The 14,406-nt window shown below is 36.8% G+C and overlaps 1 protein-coding gene across 2 annotated transcripts in view; it reads left to right on the top strand.

Annotated features, from left to right (window-relative positions):
* The first annotated feature begins 696 nt into the window (after positions 1-696).
* The window catches only part of LOC110378740 (apoptosis-stimulating of p53 protein 1), a 262,519-nt gene continuing 248,809 nt past the window's right edge, over positions 697-14,406 (top strand). For both annotated transcript variants that reach the window (XM_064038435.1, XM_064038434.1), the window contains exon 1: positions 697-1,094. The gene's annotated coding sequence lies outside the window, so the exon portion shown is untranslated. The remainder of the gene's footprint in view (positions 1,095-14,406) is intronic.

Here is a 14,406-nt window from a genome sequence, read left to right as displayed (position 1 = left end):
CTGATGCCAATATTAAAGCTGTTTTAAATCAATCTGACGTGAAATATAGGACTTAATAACACCATTTCTTAGTTAATATCCCCTGTAAGAGCACAGTAACGGTCGCGTTCGGTTAACGTTACCATATAGGCGGTAATTGTTAATTCGACACAGTTCTGTGCATAAATCACATCTAGTTGCAGCCAGAGAGGCGAATCTGTACAATTTATTATACATTACCGTACGCAATCCCCGGCCCGTGTACGAACACACCGCTTCGTCGCATTCAAAAGACAGGAAGCGATTCTAGATCGCAAATTCAATGTCATTAGTGTCCGCTACGAAACATTTCAAACTAGTCGATGGACTGGGTAATATCCTCCCAGTATTTGTTATACTCTTACACATTTGAATATACTAACGTAATACCTGCTTATGAAATATCCACTATTTATTGCGATTCGATATTCTAAAGTCTTATTTCCTTCGGTTTGAGTAAATAATGATCTTAGCTAGCTTTTACTGTCATATTAATACATTCTGAATGCTTTACTGATTGCCTTTACTACAAAATGATAGACCAACAATGAAAAGTAGGATCATTATCATTTTCTACCATGAAAATGTATCAGACGTAGCCGGCACAATGGTAAAAAGGTTGTTAGCGAAAAATTTAAGGCTTCAGCCTTGTAATTGCAGCGTTGTTTTGAATTGCGATTCAGTCAGCTGTCGGCACATGCGGACAAAGCACGCGCGTCGTGCGCGCAGGCCGCTTCGCCTCCGCCGCGCTTTTCGCGCGTATCCAAATAATTCCGAGCGAATTTAACGTCGGTTCTTTTGTTTTTTACGCAAAAAATATTTCGTGGTATTACTGTTAATTGTGTTTTTGTGTGCTTTAAAGTGAATAGTTTGCGAGTGTTGCGCGATTACGATCTGATCAATCACTGCATTGTGTGGTATCGCATTGTGTTGCTAACTACCCGCCAATCTGTCAGTCGATCGACCTAAGTGATGCGTGTAATCCAAAGCACTAATTAACGAATCTGTGTCAAAGGTGTTGTTGTGTGGATGAAACGGAAGTGTTTGGACGTTAGAACTTGTTCTATTGGACGGAGGTAAGTCGGGCAACGTGTTATTGATTGGACATAATAAATGACTATGTTTAACTATCAGAAACGTGTTGGTCGCATAATACGTCCACAAACGAGTTATCTAAGATTTAATTTAAATTTTTGTCGAATAGGGTTAAGAAAAAGTTGTAACAGATTCATACTATCGATGTTTTTTTTATAATATTTTTAATGAAATTTATTTAACGAGTAGAAAGAAAAACACAAAAACCAACTGTTATTGGTTTATGACAATAGCCTTTCAGGTCTCGTCGTAACCGTAACGTGCAAAAATGAATGGATGATCCATACAGTATTTATCTAAACATGTATTGTTATTTTATTATTCAATAAAAGATGAATGCAATCAAAATCTCCACTTTTCTTACATCATTTTCTAGGATTAGGTATTGGCTCTGACTAATATTGCCAATTTTGCTTAAAAATTTTCTTCTACTCACAGAATGGTGTGGTTTCGGTTCTCAAATCAAACATTAATATTAGTTTAGGTAGGGTAGCTCTTGATTTTTTCTCGAGGAGATTTCTAAAAGAGGCAACAAAAATATTCTTATCTGCTCTATAAATTGCAAAAATGTTGTTACTTTTGCAAAAAGTTAAAATAACATTTCTGAATATTTGTTACACTGAACTTTGCTAAATTTCACTTAGATCCATTTACGCTACGACCAAGATTTTCAGTCGTAACTGTTTAATTAAGCCATTTTCTTCCAAGGACGCTAGGGACTAGACACTAATTATCTTTTTCAGTATATGCCGAAGGCGTACCTTCGTGCTAAGATAAGCCCGAGAAAATGTTTGGAATACGAAACTGAAATAACTAGACGTCCTTACCTACTACTACGATTCTCACAGGATAAAATTTTCTGGGCTAATTAAAAGTAAATGTACCTGCTTACTTTATTATGAGAATTTCTTCAGAGATTTTAATCTTAAGTTTTCAATGTGCTTGTGGTTACTGCGACGTAGATATAACTCGTCATGGTGTTTTCGACTGTCAGTGCATTACAGCAGTTAGCATTGACGGTTTTCGGTTTCCGAGTCACCGTCAACTTGCAGAACGAATTCCGAATTGGTCCCGCCCGAGTTCCCGCGACCTTCGACTACGTATCGTTGCAGAATCGAATCGTCTCGTGGTAACTGTAAAACTAGTTTGGCTGTCGAGCGTTTCTGTAATAGGTTCGGACGCGTTCCGCACACTTTGTAGTTTTTCTTCGCTTTTTCCCAAGTTCTAGTACTCGTGTCGGTAGATAAGAGGGATGGCTTTTTGATTTTTTGAGAATAGATTAAATTCTGTTTATTTTGAATAAATGTGGAAACTTCGGGAAAAGTAGTTCCATTTTCCTATTAAGATAAAAGAAAAGGTGAAACAAGGTGGAAGATAATGTTTCTGCCGAGAGTGGTTGGTCTACGGTAACCCTATTAAATACTGAGCCATAGGACGTAGAATTTTTTAACTACGCAATAACTCTTTGCGTTTACCTATACATACGTAGGTAGGTGCATGTTATGAAAACATCTTTCGCTATTGATTCCAAGGAGACAGATTCGGGAGATGAGCGAGAGCTTGGTTCGTAAATACTTGCAACCAAAGTCAAAAATGATATCCATCTTTTCCGATCCTAGGATAAATATTGGAACCCACTCGAGTCGGTTACAGAAAACACGCGAACGATCAACGAACTGTGAAGTTATTTTGTAGGTGTAGGTACTTACTTGTGCACATTATTCTGTCGTCGTTGCGGTGTCGGGTGCGATGAACCAATATCATTTGGTATCGGCAACTACGTCGCATAAATCTGTCCCATTGCGAATGCAACGCATGGGAATTTTCTAATAAGCAGCACGTTTCTGACTTTAGTTGCATGGTCAAAGCAAGTATCTTCAGACACTTTTAAATCGATTGTTTATGCTAGCTAGCGAGGAAGTGGGAGCGATAATATGCATGCAGTTTCTCTGAACATTTTATGTTCTTACAAATGTCGATAACAAAAATATGTATTGGCCTTTTGTAGTTTGATAAAAACCTATTAATATTGGAGAACTAAATGTGATTTATGGTGTATAATTATCGACATTTAGCGGCGGCTTACCTTCGTACGACATGATTTTACGTTATAAATGATTGTAAAAATATGATAATTTATCCAGAGTAGCAGTCGGATAGGTCTCAAAATGATTTTCATAGATAAATAAAATATTGATAGTAAACAAGGTGTAGCGTGGGCGTTTTAATGGTGTAGGCTTGGTGTCTCAGAGGCGCCTTTCAGGTTGGTTCTTCGGCAAACTTTGAGGTTCTTGCGACGTAGGAGACGCGAGTACTTGGCGGAAGCAAATATTGACAGTGCTCGTCGGTAGCACGGAGGTGACGAATCGTTTGGCGAAAATAAAATATTTTCTACTGTTGAGGAGTGCAGTATGTATTGCGTTATTTGTTCATGCAAGTCCGATACACATCTGTATCGTGCACAATACTCACGTCTTTGCCTGTACTTCCGCATCTTTTTAATTGGACATTATTAATTTTGTGTACCTACCTAGATTTTTGATCAAGGCTTAGGAATCGTAGAGAGTTGAATGTACTTCCTTATGTGCTTTTTTTCCTATTTTGCTCCTTATATTCTGCATGATATAATCGCAGCAATTTACCACTTAAAACGATACGGTTATTATGCTTTTTATAGATTTTTCACGCTCAGTGACGATATGTAAAACTAAATTGTATTTGACGTGTATTTTTGTTCCACTTTGAGTGTCGACAAGGCTGTACGAGGGTCAAGGTTACTTGGACTTACAAATTGTACATCATTCTTTTGACACGAGATGGACGCATGTCAGAAACTCAAAACCGTTGTGAGTTGTGAGGCACGCATGACTGTGTGTAGGTCCAAACCTACATACTCGTAGGTATGCTACAGAATGAAACGTTAGTTTGGCCAAGTATTTCTCAGTGGCCACTTAAAGTTTGATTGATATAAGTATTTTTTCATGAAGGAACAATTTAGCCAAATTAATCACCTCATATATTTGTTCGTGTAAATAGTACTTTAGCAGGTACCTGCGACTTAGGTACCCAGCTCAAAAATAGTTCAAGACAAAATGAAAAGATTGGCGGCAAGTCCTAATCCACCAGCCTTAACTATTCGAAAACATGCAGTGATGGTGTGTTAAGTCTGTCTTTCAACTGTATCGCCATAGCTATCGTGCAGGTAGGTATATATGGGACATAAAGTTCAGTTCAATATCGAAGTCAGTTTTGAAACTCGGTCGTAAGTGGCATGAGAGTTGTTAAATGACGCTCAGCTTCAGTTTGTCCCTATTCTGTTTTAGCTTTGACTCCCAACTCAAAACTTGGCGCAATAATTGCGTCAACTTTTGTTATATGTTTGTTTTACCTGAAGTTTATTGGCGGTTTGGTGGTATTGATGCTTCTAGAATAGAGTAAGACAGTGAAAATAATGAGGGTTCCATTAGGTACCTATTTCGCGTCTTAAATAAAATAGCTCATATAGCAAACAATTTTCAGCAAATTCAGTTCCTTGGTATACATGGATGCTTTTGTGGTTTCCAAATTTTTTTACTCAGGAAATGGTTCTAGTTAAATACCTTTTTAATTCAGAATAACACAGAAATAAGCTAGACCTTATGAATAGACTCAATTTTCATAAGTTGAACCTACATCAAAAATTACTTAGGTACACGTGGCACAAGATTCCTTCAGACAGAAACTTATAGAGTCTCCTCATTGTAACAAACACACGTGTGTTCATCCGTGTGTTCGTCCGTGTGTTGGTAGTTCGGTACATGTAGATTACTGTTCACGAGGTCGCCATATCTGGTGCTCGCGCCTCCGCCCGCGGCCAATTGAGAAATGTTTGAACAATATCTAGGTTTTGCGCTATGATGTTGTAGTTTTAATATTAAAATGTTGTCTCAGTTGTTATATGGTGGTTTAGAAATAGCTAATTGGTGGGTACGAAAATATAACCTAGATACACATTATGAAACAGTGAAAATGCAAAAGAAAACTGTTATGCGTAAGCAGCGTTGCTACTTTGAAATCTAGAAAAAATAATGAAAAACTGATGAAATCAATAGCTTTGAATTGGCCATTACCTAGTGGTCCTGTGTGAAGGTTAACAATGTTTAGTTCAAGGTTTGCGACAATGGGTAAAACTCAACATTGAATTTAATATTCATGAAGAAAAATAGCATAAGTTTCGAAACGGACACGTTCATATTATTTATCACAGTTGTTCGTACTCGGTTTTCACTGATGATCGTCATTTATCACAATCTGATGCAAGGATGAAAAGATCACGTTTAGTCCGATGATTACGGCGTGTACAGCTAAGAATAATTTGCAATCGTTAACAATAATATGAGACGCTGACTGCGAATAATTATTACAAATTAAACTCGATTTCACGCCCTTACAAGTTCTACAGTCGTAGTACATTTAACATTTTCAAAATAATTGCATACAATACTTATGCTGAGGATTTTTTTTGTTAAACAAGGAATTAGAAATATCAAATTGTCAAGACTAGATTTCCATCTCAGCTTTCTTAGAAATCATTAGAATCAATAGCTACGTAGGCATACACATAAGTGCCTATATTTGCTCGTTAGAGCTCAGGCACATGTGGAAATATCAAAAGTATCTAATGCCTTATCAGACGATCTTATCATCGTACATACGTAGGCATACTCATTATGTTTTCTAGAGTCATGATATTCTGATATTCTGAAGCAGGAGCAACATTTCTGCCGGGTAAGTAATCCTCAGTAATTTATTCGAGACATCCCCCGGCAATTATGCTGTAATATTTAGATGTGCTTTAGGGTTCCGCGGGATCAAAGGAGGAATTATAAAATTTTGTTCTTAATTATTTACGCCTCTTATTTTTAATGAAGCATATTTTTGAATTAATTTCTGTGTTGGTAATTAAGGCATTGTTGCTCAATTGAGAATACCTACTACTGTTATTAATTATTGAATTCCAACTTGATAAAGAAATAAATAAACTACATTAGTAAAAAATCTTAACGACACTTTAAATCAATAGCGCACGCACATAGCTAAAAATCAAAACTACCAACTGCAGGTTTGCACGTTGCTCATTGTTCGCGCGATCGATTCGCGCTTGTCCATTTTTTGTGCATAAAGTACGTCTCGCATTGGCGCGGTTGACCGACGTCAGATGATTGTTTTTCTCGATTTAGCCATCGATGGCAACCGCCACAGCCAGCCTGCACCTGCCGTGTACCTGGGAATAATTTTACGCTTAATGAGTAGTCGATGAACGCATCCAATTATATACCATTGCTACTGCTGTGATGTAATTGCTGTGCTTCATTGTTGTATTACGATTTTATTGACCATGTTTTATCTTAATGCACGCAATTAATGTAGATCCAGTAATCCAGTTTATGGAAATTAGATACTGTATTTTGTTATTGTTGTGTAAATAATACTGGAAAGCGTTGATAAGTCTAGCCAGCTCGGTGCTCGGAGCGCGTTCCGAGATCACTCACCTTTTACCTAGTTACCTACCTACTCGCATTTCATGTATTGTGGTGCGCGGGCGCAGGCAACAGCGGAACTTCCGATATCCATGTCTTTCGACAGACTAACGCTTGAAAAACAATGGATATTAAATCGTGTCATACGCCCTTCTATTTGAGGCGAATCTTTGTTTTAGATCTACTAGCTAAAGTTCATAACTTTAATTTACCTGTAGTACTGTGTGTGTGATAGGTACTTCGATTATTCCATCTATTTTGTTTGATTCTGGGCTTTTTGTGTTAATAACTGCTTAACCTGTTGTTAAAATGCAAGAAATGTACAAAATGCGCTTTATATGAATACTTATCGCTTTTAATATAACCTATTCCAAACAAAAGAGTTTGAGTTGAGCTAATATTATTATAAACATAGTGAGTAAGGCTTGAGTAAAGCCCGTGATAGCTAAGTACTAAGTAATTAGTATATCAACAAGGAGCGCGCTTGACACGCGAAGCCTTCACTCCACTAGAGTCAATGCCTCCTAGACAGACTGCCTACGCGCCGGGGAAATTATTTCGAACCGTGTAGCTACGATAATACTACTAAACGAAACCATTATGTATTCACTTTATTGTTTTCTGTATACTTACCAAGAACGTTGCGAATTTGAATAAGTGGTTGGTACAATCATATCTCTTTCTTAGAATTGGTTCATATTTTTGCCACTTAGGACTGATTTTATCTTCATTCGTGTGAATTTGTTCAAGTTATGACTGAAAATAAGTTCCGTGTGGAGGTTACAGCAATAGGCTCACATACTTTATGGACCATATAAACTATTATCCATCCTTTTGAGGAAGTCAAGCGTGATGCGACGAGTATGTTGTTCTTGATACGATTTGGCCGATCGTGTCGGCTCTACGGCCGACAAAGCTCTGAATAGCGCGTCAAATTTACATTCATCGCTCCAAGTCAGCATTGCCCTTAAGAAGTGAAAGTATGCGACCGCTACGGGCGAGGCGATACCATCTCCCCTCATTAACGTCCTCACGCTCCATCTAATGAGCATCGCGACACTTCGCCGCGAAACGCCCATTGTTGCACTTTGCCTCACTTGAGGGTTTAATTACGTGAACTGATGACCTCCGAGCCACACTGATGCTGTTCTATTGTGACACTTTAGTGCTTTCAAACCACTTCACAGTGGGGACAGGAAATTCGCAATTTAAAACTCTGTTTAAATAACCATTGAGTTGAGAACTATTTCCAGTATCTTGCTGAATCATTTTGAAAAAAATCAGCATGGTAATTCGCTTAAATGAATGTTTCACTATTATAAAGTTCGTTACCCTTTAGCTGTATAAGCATTGGTTGCATAAGACCTCGTAACACTAACTAGTCTTTCAACAATAAGATGATACCTCCATCAAGTGTCTTAATAAAATCCGTCATCTTTATTCATAACTACCGCGCATGTTCATGAATACTCGGCTGTACGGACGCTTCATACTTCAGTCATAAAAATTCTATTTTCAGGCCGGGTATGCTAGTTGCTGGTCGACAATGCATGCATGCACATGACGAATGCCACATAATGTTTATGTATTCTTGAGCGCAGATCGTGCTGAACATATAGTTAATGTTTTACTCAATTTCCTGGTCGAGATTTTCTGTGCTTCCGGTGTTTTGGTGTTCTAGTCAACATATCACGAGTTTTTATGCTCTACTTTATGTATCGACTGCTGGTTCCTTTAAAATAGGTACGTTTTATGGTTCTTGGTTGTTATATATGTCTCGAGGAATCATCAAGTAAGCCTATGGTTTATACATAACTTCGTATTCGTTATACACAACTTCGAATGACTCGTAGATAAATACATTCGCACAAATGAAGTCATCTATTGTCGAGGTGTTCCAAATTGGAATTTAATAACTTTGTTCAATTACTTTTAATGGTAGCAATATCAATAACAAATAGGGATAGTTTTGACTATCTCCTTTTATTTTTTGTTCGAGCATCGCGTGCTCTCTTCAACAGCTGTATACCGTTGTTTTATTAATTATTAACTGTAACTCGAGTAGTTTAGAGGTCAACGACTCGGGCTTGTGTACCTAGCCATTATATTTTTATGTGTAACCAATTGATTTAGCAAAGCTTCCATTACTAACATCGTTAAGTATAATAAGGGAGTATCGTGTTATTTTATTAATCTCAACACGTATTTATACTAAACGTTTGAATCGTTAACTCTATAGGATTTTAATAGATTTATTGGATAAATAATTGACATGAAGAGCCAATATCAAAGTATTGTGTACATAAGTACAATTATAAGTTATTATGATCGAAGTTTTATCGTTGGAACGTGTGCGCTAATTGCCAATATTGTACAAACGATAAAAGTGGTTTTGAGATCATTAAAACGTAAGAATTGCGTTTGGAACTATGCTGTAGGCGTTATTTTCCATGACTTTGACATTGGCATATTTTCGCCCACATTATGGTGTTGCCTGACTAACCCACGGTCAAATAAGTGACGTTATGAAGTAAAAAGCTGTAAGAAATATTTCGCATAAAAATTGGTATAATAGGTCGGTATATTTTACTGGCCTAACTTATATTTTAGATGTCGATGTCCCTTTTACTGTAAAAATCAGAAACACAATATTCTGGTTGAGGATGGCTGTCTCATTTTCAGGGCCCCGAATTCTTAAATCTGAAAGTAGTTCTCGATTTTGGTTAACAAAAGCTGAAGAAAAATATATTTCCTCATGAAGGACTTATTTAAAACAGTTTGAAGTAATAAGTTTACCCAATAGAGTGTTCTGTGTAATAGTGCGTGAATAACATATGTGTACAGACGTTATTTACGTAATTACACTGCTGCTTTATGTGCAGGGGCTATTGTTTATAAGAGGGGAAAGTAATGAACTACCATTTTATGTGAAAACTTGAAGTTAAGATCGAATATTTCTGCAACAAGGTTGGAATTTAATTATTTTATTACTTTACTTAACAGTACCTATAAAATCTCATTTACCTATAGGTATAGCTACCGCTAAGTTATATTGCACAATAACTATGTTGCATTTAAGTAGGTTATAAAAATAAATGTATGCAATGCAAGATTTATATCCATGTCGAGTTGGGAATGAAAGGGAATATAGATTGTATCAGCTGTTTATAATGCCAGCTGTGGGAAACGGGTTACAGTTGTAAACGATGGGCTTGTAATCTATAACTCGCATACTTCTGTCGATGAATAAATATCGAGACTTGCATTAATCGGTATAGATTTAAATCGATAGCTGTTGATCCATTAGTATCGAGTACATCTTGCGTGTCTTCGTAGGTCCTGCGACTTCTGAAGTGCCGATTTTCTCTACTTTAGAGTTATTTGTATTACATATAGATAAAATCAAGGATTATAATCAATCTTTAAGAGACCGCCAGGATTAAGTTATATCTATACATATAATAAATCTGTAAAAAAACTGTGTCTGTACATTGAATATATTAAAAAAATAATAATTGGGTGGGGTTTAGAAACAGTAATGGAGCACAAATCCAAAAAAAAAATTCTGTCTGTTTGTCTGTATGTCTGTATGTCTGTATGTCTGTTTGTTTGTACACGCTAATCTTCCGAACTACTGAACGGATTTCAATGATTTTTTCTTTGTTGTGTCAGTATTAAGCCTGGTCAACATATAGGCTATAATTTATCTTCGAAACTTGAAGACCTGATGCAGAACACCAACAGACCAACAAAACTATAAGAGATACAAAAATGGTGCCATGGCAAAAATTGTTTCATGTGATGAGCATTTTCAGCTGAGATAATAAATTTGAAGATCTGGAACACCTGATGTGGAACCCCAAGAGCCCAGCTTCTCTGTACCATATACAGGTATGACGTTTTAGCAAAAGTTGTTCAATTTGATAAGCACTTTCTATTGACTTATACAAATTGAAGATCTAAAACACCTGATGTGGAACTCCAAGGGCTCAGCTAGACTATAGCATATAGAGGTATAACGTTTTAGCAAAAGTTGTTCAATCTGATAAGCACTCTCTGTTGACTTATACAAATTGAAGATGTAAAACACCTGATGTGGAACTCCAGGAGCCCAGCTAGACTATAGCATATCGAGGTATAACGTTTTAGCAAAAGTTGTTCAATCTGATAAGCACTCTCTGTTGACTTATACAAATTGAAGATGTAAAACACCTGATGTGGAACTCCAGGAGCCCAGCTAGACTATAGCATATGAAGATATGACGTTTTAGCAAAAGTGGTTCAATCTGATAAGCACTCTCTATTGACGTATAAACAGATCAGACAGGTCAGACTTACTGGCTTCTGACAACCCATAACGACTGCCAAGAATGTTCAATGACAGCCGGAACCTACAGTTTAACATTCCCTCCAAATAACGGTCATTGGTATCCAAAATATACATAGAAAGTAGTAGTAGTACATACGAACTTAGAAAAGTTGTATTGGCAGGTACTTGCCAGACCTGGAATCAAAGACGCACGCTCATACTTGAGAGACTGGTTCTCTACCCACTAAACCACCACGACTTCCACTAAGTCATCACGACTTTGTCATCTCAGTAACATTTAATGTTTTTTTACGTAATAATACGTGTAATATTTTTGCCACACACAACTTAAATGCGGACTAATTAGAATCACTACTTTTATCCCTATGGTCACGTCTATTGCGGTTCAGTTCTCAGCGTTTTGTTTAGTCTGCTGTGCTTTTGCCGTTGAAGTACAAAAAATAAAAATATGGAACGTTTCTAATGGCTATGCGTATTCCGTTGTTCACAAGTCAACGGGCCCTTAAAATTATATATCAGATGATTCAGATCTTTGATTTTGCTGACCCCGTAGTCGCTGGCATAAGGGACGGGATCCGCGTACGAAGTCGCGGGCGGAAGCTAGTATCTAATATAGTCATTAAAAAATCAGATCCAAGTAGTTTTACAGGTGCAAATACCTACCAAACAGAGACGCAAAAGAACGTAAACATTTATCGAAACCATTAAAACACCATAAATTGTTTGTATTTCAAAAGAAAATCACTAACTTGCATAACATTCTCGGCCATAAATCGAAGAGAAACGCACGACTTTCAATTTTTTTGAGTCGTTAATTAAATGCTTTACTGAAAGATTTATTTCCCCATTGACCTACAAATAAAAGAGAACATGAATTGTGTCTGTTGTTTGTATTGTCAACGTTGGGAAATGGATTACCTACTGTGGAGCTCGTAAGAGATCGATGGGGGAGACTTACTAGTGCACTACTGCAATTTATTTTAACTCCACCCATTTATGTTGGACACGGAACATACACATTAGAGCTTACCTGAAGACGTGAATAGTTTCTTTGATGATGTATACGACTGGTCCTATCGTTTTCCTTTAATTAAATTGAAAATTTTATCGCTGAACACAAGTTCCTGGATTCCGTACTACGAAGTATTGTAGGCCATAACATCTTATTGTTTTTTAAGTTAATCGTTTCATTTGACATCATTAGCATAACTTTACAAATGACAACAACAACATAATCAAAACACAAATTCGAGTGTACCAAATTACATTATCACTACACCACGAAGTTAGTAGGTAGGTATCTAATCAAGCTTTCTCTACTCCCGATAGTTAAAATCTAAATCAAATGTACATATTACAACATCGGTAAACAATAGTGCTCATTCTATTGTCACAGAGCGCGTGGGTTTGACTAATGAACCGTGTTGGCTTACCATAAGTTCCTACTACGCAGCCATTTTTGTTTTGTAGGTACAATAACGTACATGTGGTCTGTCGTGAATTATGGTATGACGAACATGGTTATCAAATTGAGGTTAGCTTGCTTGTTGATTGAATGTCGATGTTGTTTCGAGCGAAAGTAAAAGGTTGTATTGGGCAACGAATAGGGAGCCGACATGTTGTTTTGTATGAATTTGTGACAAAGATAATGTAGTAGCCAAATTACACTTAATGCAACAATCAATAAGTTATAATTCTGATGGTAAAATAACTAAGTTTTACGTCGAAATGGCAAACTACAGAATTTATTAGATCAAGTTATTACTTCCACATGTTCAGAGAAACGTAGGAACTCGTAGTAGTACCTTCTACCCACGTCGACCTACCACTACCTACAACTTCTGATTCAGATAAATTAGATTATTCAGAGATACGGAAATGTCACGGGCTTCGTTTACCTAGCAAAATGTTTTTGTGTTACCCCCCTATAGAAATGTGAAGAGACATTAAAGGTAAGAACCTATTGAGAAAAGCAATCTGAGTTCACGATGCACTTTCCTGCATTTTGAATGAACTTTGCAACTTTAGAATGCGAAGTTCAATAATGGTCTTATAGTTTGGTGCGCGTTTAACAGAATCCTGAGGAATAATGATGGAACTATTAAACGTTTTTCCTGATTGACAAAAAAGGTGATAAATGAATGGAACAGCTTATGGTCATAACTAGAAGCGAGAAAGGTTAAAGCATTTTTTACAATTGCCTTAAGCAACTTTCAGCAAAAATGTTCTTGGCAATATAGTATTATATTCTTTTAAGTTGTGATGGCTATTCTAGAGGCACAATATATCTGTTCTGAAAAGGAAATGAGGTTTCCTTCAGTCTTCTCGTGGCGGCGCAGTCAAAAGGAAAAGTTATGCATTTGACATTCTTAGAAATGGATGTTCATTCTTCTTTTTTTAGAAGTACAACAAAATAATGTTGTCAATTTTGGGGGAAGCTAAGACAAAATATACCTAATTGGTAAAGATATTTATTAGATAAGTTAATATGTAGTTGTTAATATTTATTTAGAGCATTTGTACGATCAAGAGTTTTTATTGATCAATTTGTTTTCATGTTCTTGTATTTAATACTGATGATTTTATCATTGTAAGTGATTCCAATTATGAGCAGTTCATCTAGTAATACAGAAGTTACTAACCCGTAGACAAGACGGATCATAAAACGAACGCTAGTTAATTACCTAGAGGAGCTACAGACGTTACATGTTTATCGATGATTCCCAAACGTCAAATAAAAACAAGACCTACTTACATATATCTTAACAAATGAGTACGTACTAAAGTTTACGACTCGTTCGGAAATCGACAGGTTATGATCAAATATTGCGCATGCGTTCGAACGTTGCAGTTAATCATAATCGTAATGATGCGAGCACTCGAATAGAGAGGTGGGCTAGAACTGGTTTTGTACGGAACCAAAGGGTCTGCCATAGTGGGAAGTCAACCGGAGAACCGGAACTATCGATGCAGTTATTAACACAGATGTTAGTTGGAGGAAAGTTCGTCACATCTCCAGTTTCAATTTAGAAGTCTCTTTGACTGTAAGGCAAGTGTATTGGTCCGAGTTCTCAGTTCGGTATGCTTGGAAGACACTGCTTGGACTTAGCTTCGAAGTTAGATGACTGATACAGTCGAGTGAAATCGTGAAATAGTCTACAATACATTTTAAGTAACTGGCAGGTATCTAAGCTTCTTTAAAAAAAGTCATGTGAAAATTTAAACCTTCCCCATTGTTTAAAAACAGTTCGAACGAACAAAGCTAAAAGAACAAACCGTGACCTTAATCGAGTTCTGCATAACGCACACGTTTAAGTTTCCATATCTATGGACTTGATATTGAAGGCAGAACAATAACCTCCCACGGAACTAGTGACTCGCAAATCGTAGGCGGTTGATGGACTTGAATCGGTCTACTACGCGTTCATTCATAACACAGATGTA

This window comes from Helicoverpa armigera, chromosome 16 (genome assembly GCF_030705265.1).
Source record: "Helicoverpa armigera isolate CAAS_96S chromosome 16, ASM3070526v1, whole genome shotgun sequence".
NCBI classification, from domain to species: domain Eukaryota; kingdom Metazoa; phylum Arthropoda; class Insecta; order Lepidoptera; family Noctuidae; genus Helicoverpa; species Helicoverpa armigera.
The sequence above is the reverse complement of the archived record's forward strand: the minus strand, read 5'-3'. Positions and strand labels throughout refer to the sequence as shown.